Genomic DNA, 10722 nt, shown 5'->3' with positions numbered 1-10722 from the left:
GTCATAAAGGATACCAAGAGACATTCACAATTTGATTGCAAAAGCAAAACAGCTGGCTGGATGTTTGCCTTTCTCGTTTTCAAGCTTCGCTTAATTTGCTTGTGTCTTGAGCTTAGTCAAGAGGGGTTGCAGTCATCGTTACACAGCTCTGCTCTTTCATTTGGTGCGTTTGGTTTTTCCATTTATGCCCCTCACAACGCCTTAGAAACTTAAGTCCTAACACTGTCTTATTGACACATAAGCCCATCATACACTTCGTATACTCACAGACCAACTTTTTATGTCAAGCGTGCAGGAGGAGTTCCTCACAGTGAAAGGCTTTCAGTTAGGATGTTCCTCTGCATAAGATTTTTTTTACCCCTATTTCCTTTTCCCCCTCTGCCAGGAATTACTGTACAAAACCCTCCTTTTTAGTGCTCTGTCTCAAACACCTGCGGATTCCCTTGATGTAGCTTGAACGTGCCACATCTTTTCCCACCTGCATTTGGTGAAGTCATTATCTGATTATTTCAGCCTTTTACACCATGCCTACTTCTGTCATACAAATCTTTTTCTCTGTTGTTCCAAAAGCTACAAAAGGCCCATGTACAAAACTCAATTTTCTTTCCAGTTTTGGAGGTGGCTGTTTGAAATGAGGGCTCAGGTTGCTTTCATAGCTTTGCCCTGAAAACACACTTGTTCTTTGGCACCTTGCAGGCTCAGCTCTTGCGGCCTCTTTGTTTGTTCACAAACAAAATTTGCTTAGCAAAATCAATAATTGCTTTTCCTTTTCTTGCAGATAGCATATCTCTGCTCTTTTTGATCTGCAGAGTGGATCACCGCCACATAGAGAAGCCAGAACATTAATAGCTTCTCTCACTGCTAGCATTCTTATTGCGATAGATCTTCTGGAGGATTAGACAAAGGTTGTGGCCACATAAACAGAGAAAGGCAACGCTTCGGGCACAAACCTGGAGCAAACTGCACTGTGCCAGCTCTGATCAAACACACAGACTATGTTCTGTTGAAAGCACAGAAGGCATGGAAGACAGCCCTTGAGATGGCACTGAAAAACAGAGGAAAGCTGCCCCAGTTTGTCCAGGGATAAATTTGTCCATGTTGGGAGTTGGGACAACATAGATTCCCTTTTTTTTTTTTTTGCTTATGTATTTTCATCTTTATAAAACCTGGGTTAACTCGTTTTGGACTTCTGCCCAAGGATGAAATATTCCTCCTGCTGCTGTACTCAACACAGTTAAGGAAATAACTTACAAAAGAATATATATGAAAAATTTAAAAATGGTATTAATGTTCAATCCATGTCTGGGGAGGGGGGGAATATGCAGTGGAATCTCGCTGTGCCTCTGCTTCTCCTTCACTGAACATTAAATCTGAGTTTCTACAGTCATTTTTAGGGCACCATGAATTAAAGATCTCCATAGAAACGTAAGCCATGGTGAGAAGATGCTGCAACACGTAAGACACATCACATTCTGAACAAGGACTTCCCAGACAGTTGAAGCGTGCTGGATCTGGGCTTTCGGTTTGGTCTGTTATGGAGGAGAGGGCACACTGCCAAAGTAGGAGAGGAATGTGCAAACAGCTAATTCCAGCTAAAACAATATGAGGGAGAGAGGCAGAAAAACTCCCAGCACTAAATTCTGGCACCTCACTGAATAGCAGTGTGGGAAGTGTCCCTTTGCTCCGATGGTGAGTCTCATGAATATCCATCCATCCTGGGCAACTCTATCAGATCTGCCTCAATGGGTTTGTCACGTAAGACTGAAGCAGAGAAGAGAAAGACCAAAATCCAAAAAAAGGGACATGATTTAGAAGCACTGTGTGTTTTCTCAGTAGTCCTTTTCCACTCATATGCAGGAGATCTGGACTGTTCTCCCTTACATTGCTGCTGTAAAGCTCCTCAGCTCACTTGGCTCCTCTCAGCACCACTTCAGGCTCTCAGTTTCCAAAAGAAAGGAGGCTTACATGCATGTGCTCTCTCTGCCCCTCCCTTCGTTCTCTGGATGTTCCTGCCCTTTCCAACAGATCTTGAAGCCAACGGCCAATGTCAGCGGCAGCTGATGGGGGATCAGAAGTCCCAAAGCTGTTCACATTCCTGACAGCCCCGTGAGCATGAGTGGCCAAGGAGGGCTGCAGGTAACCACAGCAGGAGAGGCTCCAGGAGGATTTTCAGAAGTGCCTGAGTGATGGAGGGACTTAGCTGCTGTTTTCAAAGTGGTGCAAACTCCTAGGAGACTAAATTCCTTTGACCTTCTGTGGCTCCTGTCAACAAGGGCATCTGAAAGCAGGCTGGAAGCCTTTCAGCAAGCATTGACGCTTGCAGAAACTCTCAGACTTTCTTTTCTGACTGATTGAAAGTTTCATTCTGTTGCCACTAATAAATCCCCCTCCCCTCACCAACTTATGTTTTATAAGTTTGGATTAAGCTTTGTCTACTAAAAAGATCTTACATAAACCACTGCTTACTGAAATGTGATCTTTGCACATTTCTGAAGTTTTAATTTTCCTTCGGTGTAATCTTGTTACTTAGGTCATTCGTTTTGTCACGCCTTGATATCAGTCTGGTCCAGGTTTGGCTGCAGGGCTATGTTCTCCTGACATTTAGAGCAAGAATTCCCTGGGAAATCAGTCAACAGATTTGACATTGCTGCTGGCCAAGCTCCAGTGGGTTTAGTTTTACTCTCCTTCTCTATTTATTGTGGAATCTGTCTGTCCACAAGCTGCACATTGAGTTCCATGCTAGAGAAGGAGAACTGAAAGGGACAAAATGGCCATTCATTTGGGGGATTCATTCAGGCTTTTCAGAAAGGTTGTACAAGAAGCTGTGCACTTAGGTGATTGCTGAGCTTCCTTAGCCCTGCTCTATTACCTCCCTCATGAGACAATTTGGATTGACTGCTTTTTCTTTGCTCTCCCCCCCCACCTCAATAGGCAGCAATTACAGTTGGAAAAGCAAAAATAAGATCTAGGTAGTATAGGAACCACCTGGAAGCTTTTAGGAATAGCTTAATTTCAACATGGCATGGACAGACCCTTTGCCGGGAATGTGGAAAAAAAAGTCCTTTTTCTCCCCTCGTACCATAAACGGCTGCAACTTCCATTGCAAAAAGCTGCCTCAGCAGGATTGGTGAACTGGAGGGGAGGAGCAGGAAAGCAGCCCTGGGCAGTCATGGGGGGTACAGGAGACCTGGGGGAAGAATCCCAGATCAACTGGAAATGGGGGAGAGAAGTAGCTCTCTCGTGGAGGGGAGCAATAACATGCAGCAGCACAGGGCAGGGTGCAGGAGGGTCTGCATGTGCCAGGAGGGAAAAACAGCCCAACGTGCCGGGGGCCTGTGCGCTGGGGGTTGTGTAGTCTTAGCCAGTGGGGCCAAAGAGATTTGTCTAACTTTGCTAGGTGAGACACTGAAATTCGGTGAAGCACTCACAGTTTTTATCACAGAAAATGTAGTACTCCGCTTCCTATATACCACTGTTGTACGCTCTTTAATGTCCAGCCATGCTTTCCTGACTGATCTGAGTTGCTCTCCCTTACAGTCCTGCTGCTGTTTCTAAGCTTCTCACCCCCAAATGCTCAGCCTCTTCCCTCAGCACCGCTTCAGGCCTTCAGTTTCCTACAGAAACGAAGCTTGGGCAAAGAATCATGGAGTTTAAGACTAGATGGCAACAAAACATTTTCCAGTTAGCTTTATATATCATAGATTATTACACTTTACCTCATGACACATTTCATGAGTTCAATAACTTCTATTTGGTTAAATATACTTTACAAAAAGCATCCTTGCTTGATTTGAAAACACATGGGACAGAAAATCCACCCATTCCCTTGGTAGCTTATTCCCAAGACTAATCATTTTCATCACCAAAAATGGTCTTTGTCTCTAAACTGAGTTTGTATGAATTAATCTGCCATGTAGTGGTTCTTATTATGCTGTTCTCTCCCAGATTAAAAAGCCTCTTGTGCTTCCACTGTCTCCCCATGAGGATACTTACATAATGTGAGCAAGTCGTCTGCTTCATCATCAGCTAAGCAGACTGAGCTCTCGAAGTCTCTCACTCTAAAGAAATTTCTCTAACTTTTTTTCCAGCTCTTGTTTGTGCCTTCACCACTTTTTCAACATGCTTTTTAAAATGCATTTTTAATATTGGACTCCCAGCAGGCATATTCTGAAGTAAAAGCATTTCTTGCAGCATACCTAGGAATTGAATTAGGCCTTCGTACCGCAGCATCGGCTTGAGGAAGCATTCCTCCTCGCTTCTCCACAATAACCCCTCAGTCCTTCTCAGGATACAGACCTCATTCTGCAGGTAAAAGTCTTGTTTCACTCCGAGATATGAGATTGTGCAGACATTCTATCTGACAGGGATCACACTAGAGGATAATCCAGTCTTCTCTGTTTGGCCGTCCTTTTCTCAACCTACTAACTTAAGTCATGCTCAAACTATACTGGCAGTGATTCTATATTTACTTCCAGATTTACTTACTGAGGAAAACCCTGAAGCACATGAGGTCTCACAGCGATCCCTTCAGATCCCTGCCAACTGCTGCCATTACTACTCCATTAACTACTCTCAGAGACCTGTCAGCCAGGTCTGAATCCCTTTACTGATCCATGGCTAACGTACGGTGGTAATGCTTTAAACAAATGTTACTCGGTATTGTGGTAAAGCCTCTAGAAACACTTAAACACATTGCTCTGTGCTGCTACCTCTGTCAGCCAATGTGTAATTTTAAAAATTAAATCTGTCCTGTGTTGTTTGTGGTTTTCTCTTTTTTTGGCAAGGCTGAGGCTCAGTGGCATAGTATATTTGACATGGCCCAATGCTAGGAATTTCTTCTTTGTCCAAGCCATTTGCTGTATGTAATATAATGATAATATATATAATACATATATAGCTTCATAGCCATAGGATTCATACACCTAGTGGAAATGTATGCCATGAATGGGCTTCTGCAGCATGTTCTGAGAAAGACAATTTTGCTTCAGATCATTCAGGCTATCTTTGTAGATTACAATAGTAAGTCTTCTTAATACTATGTATTTTACAGGGTTTTTCTTCCCTCTCAACATTATTACCTCCTAAAAGCTAAAACCTCGGGCCATAGAAGTGAAGATGTTGATCTTTTTTCTATGCAAATGTTCATCTTTCATTGAATGGACTGAAAAGCAAGATCTGACTCTGAATATTTGCAAGTTCAAGCTCTTTTGTCCATAAGCTTCTAAAGAAAATCCGACAGCAAGTTTTTCTCGAAATCCTTTGTAGAACATTAGTTTCATTTCTGACAGTTTTTCATGTTTACAGCTTGAAAAAAAAAATTAGATGAAGCCTAATAACTTGTGATACAGGTGCCACATTTTTACTGGACTAGGAGAAAGGTTTTAAACTCGGAAATGGCAATTGGAGTTATTCAGTCTCTTTTATGGCAGAAGCTGTACTGCTTTGGAGATTCTTATATTGGCTCAATTGTCAACAAAGATAATAGAGATTAATACAAAGAAACAAACACTTCTTGCTGCCATCTTCAGCCTTACTGATACCAGCTTATAGCCACTGCACAGATGGATGGATGGTTGGTTGGTGAACATATAAGAACTGACCAGTTAACAATATTTTGTCTTCAGCTACTGAACTCCAGTGAACGTGCTCTGGGAGCACATGCAGCCATTGAAAACAGGCTTTCGTGGCCCATAGCTCGAGTCCAGTATTCGCACCAGTTTCCGGGCACCCCGCAGGGGTGGCGGGTGAGTGGCGGATGCAATCTGCAAAGACTGGATGGAATCAAGCACAGGGGCAGAGGGCTCTCCTGCTTTATGCTACTTCAACATCTTGTGTTTCTTTCTAAGCAACGTTTTCTAATCTAACCTCCACGACTGCCTTCTATAGGCTCTTGTAGATTGGCAACCTGCTCTTTTGCAAAGCCAACTGAGGGAAAAAAAGCTGTGAGCTGTGTGAATAGTTGCAAAAAATACCAAAGGACATTTATTCCAGAAGACTTTGGGGATAATAAACACTTTTTTGACTTAGGTTATTAATACAGAGCAACTAGTCTGAGACCATTCTTCATGACTTACCTCTTTAGACTCACCAGTCTTCTCTTTTCCTGCATCCATGCTTTGGGTAAACGGGAGATAGCCCTGCTATAAGTTGCTGTTCACAGTAGATTTTATGAGTTTCGTGGAGAGAATTATTTTTGTGAAGACAGGTATTGTATTAAATTAGTGTAAAAAAGGAGGCAGATATGGCTAATGATACGTCTTCAAGGATGTAGGCCAAAAAAGTCTGATCCCTGTTAAAAATAGATCTACCTTTATAAGAATGCAGGCAGAGAAAGGGAAATTTCTGAGAGGCTTATGGTTTCATGTCCCTTTTTGTATAAGCGAAACATCTAGAATACCCATCTGATTTTCAGTTTCACCCTGCATACTTGACTGACATGAGCACATTTTTCTTACCAGCAGCAGAACCAACACGCCAGTGAAAGGGATTCTTTTCAGCTACACGCCTCACCGGCACCGTTATCGGCGAGGCTCCTGCCGCGGCGTGGCCGGTCCTCGGGGTGCTGGAGGGGGCAGAAAACCACCCAGCCTGGTCCTCAGTGTTGCAGGGTGGAGTTTGCAGAATGGGCTCTTAGAAAATGATTTTTGACTTGTAAACTGAACCTATTTGGTACGAAAGGGACAGAAAGGCACTTCTACGCAGTCTTGCAATGCAATTGTTGCTGTCCACTTTCAGAAACTTGTAATTCATCCTTAAAAGGTCACCCTGATCCCAACTGCTTTGTCTCAAAGAGCTGACAGTGTACCTGAGAAATTGTAGATATTTTCAAGTTTCTAAGACTGTGAAGAGGCATAAAATGCATATGAAGTGCTAGCAGCCTGTAGCCAAGAAAGCTCTTTTATTTTTTATTATTTTATCTTATTCTGTTCCATTCCATTCCATTCCATTCCATTCCATTCCATTCTATTCTATTCTATTCACTTTATTTATTTTTAATTTTTTTTTTTTTACTTTTGTTTTTTACTGAAGTGAGGATGCTCAAGTGAGTCTTGGATGGAAAAATAATCACCTGAGTTACAGGCAAGTGTAATTTATTGGAAAAAAGGAGAATTTAAGGCACATACAGAAAACAAAGTGAATGTAAAGCAATAGGGATCATAGCGTAGCCCAAATATCAAACAATTGGAAAATGTGTCAGAGATTTCTAACGTGATCCAGAGCAAGGAACTTTTAGACAGGAGACTGTCCTGATTAAATAATGAATAAATAAAATGCACATATTTCCCCACTGTTTCTTTGTGCATTGGAGATACTGAAAGTCCTAGACCATTTCAGAAGTTTGGGCACACCATTGATTCACTTGGGTTTTGTGATGAGGCCAAAAAGAAACAGAAAAAAAAAAAAAGAGCCTGGGAAACCCTATAAGTGTCCAGTCTCAGTAGTTTTGTTACTGTGCCAAAATAAGGGGTCAGGGCATAATAGCACTAGAAAAGCTCAGTTGCCGTAGATTTTACATAACGAGTTCCCAGCTTCTCTCATTCAGCCTGTGCCCAGTTCTGCAACCAAGACAGCACAGAAAGCAGATTCTAGCTATAAAGTTGTCAGTGGGAAAGCTTGTTTTCCTTTGGTAAATTGCAATAAATTAAAGAAATGCCTCGGTGCTTGCAGCAGGCGGGGGTGGAAAGCAGAACTGAAAATGCTAAAAAGAATCTCTCAAAATGTCCCAAAATATTCCCTCTCCTTCTCCATGGCTTGCTCAGGAAGGTATGGGTTTGGCAAAGTAGCCTCTGCTGCTTCCAGCTAAGGTATGTTTAGGGAATTTTTTTTATACTAAAAAGCTGTTAGGCACGGTTTCCTAAGAATTGGGTTCTTCAGCCGCCCTTAGGAGTCTCCCTTAGGGCCACTGGCTTTTCAGAGGTGGCCTTTGCAGCTCCTATTGATGTGCCTGGCAGCAGCGGTTGCTCAGCCCACCTGAAAAGTTTTGCCTGCTATCTCCAACTGCTGACTTGCAGATGGAGTAGCCTAACGTATATCAGCTTAAGCTAGGTTTTTCAGTCTTAGCATCACTTCTAAGTAAAGCAAGGCAGAAAATAAATTGTGAGCCAGATTTTGCCTGGTAACAGCACTTCCATTAGGGGAGTTTCTGTGTGCAGAGGCAGCGCAGTGTCCTGGACCCACCGCAGCCACTCGGCTGGAGACAGCCGAAAAGATTCAGGGAGAAGTGGGAGAAGGGAATTTGTTGGCAGCATGGCTGAAACACAGAACAATTTCATCTAACTTTGGTTCTGTGTTTGTGTGTTTTCCCTGCTATTCAGGAGGACCTGCAGGGATCACGAGGATTTCGAGAAACATCATCCTCCCTTGGAGCTGCAGTCTTAGGGTACTTTCATCAGAGATACAATAGCAAAGCAGCAATTTCATATTGTGCACTGTCTCCTCCAGCCACAATTAACATTTCCCCTTCTCATTAGAGGTTTTCCCTCTGTCCCTTTTCTGTTTTGCTTTTTTTTTTTCTGTTTTTAAGATAATAGCAGAAGTCACAGCAAAGTTGACAGCTGGTGTCTATGGCTTGGAGTGCATTATAGGTGATAACACCGTAAGTTCCTTGAAAGCAGAGATGCTGCAAACCCTTGCCCACTTCTCCCCCTACCAAGTTCCCCACCAGGGAACCTCCCCCAAAACCTGTAGCTGTACCCAGGATCAGAAGCAGGCGCAGCTGCCCAAACTGCTGACCCGTAGACCTGGCAGCATCCTGTCCCAGGCAAGCTAAAGCAGCACAAAGAAAACCTGTGCAAGAGGTAAACTTGCCATCCCTGCAAGTAGCTTAGGTTCATTTGGAATAACCTTGTGGCTCTGCAACATGCTAATAGAATGTTTACATGGCTATACAGCATATGATACCTTTGCATACACAATGCTACCATATTCATTCTCTGCTCTAGCCAGAGATGAAAACAGAGTTTATCTAAGTTCTGTCTGCACATCCTGAGCGATGGGAACTCTGTTTCTTTAGAGAGTATGTATCTTAATACACATTTAAGATCTTTAAATTCAAATGCAGGACTTAAGCTAAGTAGCTCCCACTACCATTGTTGAGAAACATTTGGCTGAATGTTATGAGACTCACATATATATATTATGTGTGTGCAGGTGCATTTATAAAACGTGCATGCATTTGTACATGCGTTTGTGCAAGTTTGTAGGGAGGGAACTGCTATGTAGTTGAACTCAGCTGTCTGAACACCCATTGTTTCTCAGATGAACTGTGACTCATTATAATTTCTAAAACTTAAAAAACTGTCTCTGTGTGTCTTTTTTTATCAAGAATGAGATAATTCAATAGGCAGGTGCTAGTCTGCCTACATCCAGTTTTTACACCCAAGTAACTAGCTTGGGAAAATTAAACCTTTAGCATTTAGTATCCTACTGACATGAATTTACAATCCACTGAGTGTTGATTTACATCTCTGTGTGCTGAAACACCCAGATAAACCTGCTCTGCTCCTACACCTTACGTCTCAGAATGCTGTTTCTTGCATGATAATTATATGGGACGCTTCAAATTTGCACATCTTGGGAAATGAGCAGTATTGGGAGATTCTGTGGAAACTGTGGTTTCTGGAAGGAATTTGAGGCAAAAACCCCTGAGACAGGAGGAATTTCTACATGACAAGGACAAGACAGATATGTGTGCACAGATGGTGACTGACAGTACCGTACTCTCAGGCAGGCTTATTAGTGCAGCCTCAGTGCCATGATAACATAGATGTGCTGGATGGGAGCTGGCTTACACTTGACAGCTGAGAGTGAACCGGCAATTGGTCTCACCCATTTGTGCTGACATAGTTAAAGAGGGTGGGAAATTGTATGTGAGAAGACAGAGGAAAGGAAGCAACAATTACATATACTAAAAAAAAAAGTTACGGTCGTGGCCTTGAGATTTTTCCCTTTCTTTTTGTAAGGACTCTTTCCCCTCTCTCAGGGTTGTTAATCACACCACTTTCTGAAGATAAATAGAAGAAAGCAACATACTCTGTATCAGTACAGTCTCCATGTTATTAGTAGCCTCCACAGGGCCACAGAAAAAGTGGCTATGTTAGTAGGAGATAAATCCTGAGAGTCTCTAGCAGCCAGGTAAACCGGAGACTGTCACGAGCGTTGGCAGGACCTCAGGAAGGGCTGGGGGAACACAGTCTGGGTACGGGGTTATACAGCCCTGGTGTTTGGGAGAAGGCAGGAGTTTGTGTACATGGGTGAGATCCTCTAATGTCACTTACTGCACTCAGATCTCTTCTGCTTCTGCAGAACTCTCTAGTCGAGCATCACTTTTTTTAGGGATACTGCAGCAAAATAAAATAGCTTCTCTTTATTTGGGCTCAGAATAAAATGAGACAGCAAGATTCTCACCCTGTCTCTGTCTGCTCTCCTCTGTACAAAAGGAACCGGAGGGGCACTTTCCCCTGGTCAGACAACCTGGCACTGGTTTTATGCTGAGGCAGTGCCTGGGCAGGCTCGACAGATGCACAGTGTTTTGAAACAGAGCTTGCATTCTTAGGGCTGCCAACTGTCCAGAACAGAGCTGAATGATGCACTTCTCGGCTGGAACAAAGCTGGGAAGTCCCCGGCTTCCTCCAAGCCATTGGAAATAAAACATAAAGAATGGGCATGAACATCCTATGAGTTAAATTCCATACTAACACCTAATTTCTAACTGCAGCTATT

Source organism: Calonectris borealis, chromosome 2 (assembly GCF_964195595.1).
Source record: "Calonectris borealis chromosome 2, bCalBor7.hap1.2, whole genome shotgun sequence".
NCBI classification, from domain to species: domain Eukaryota; kingdom Metazoa; phylum Chordata; class Aves; order Procellariiformes; family Procellariidae; genus Calonectris; species Calonectris borealis.
The sequence above is the reverse complement of the archived record's forward strand: the minus strand, read 5'-3'. Positions refer to the sequence as shown.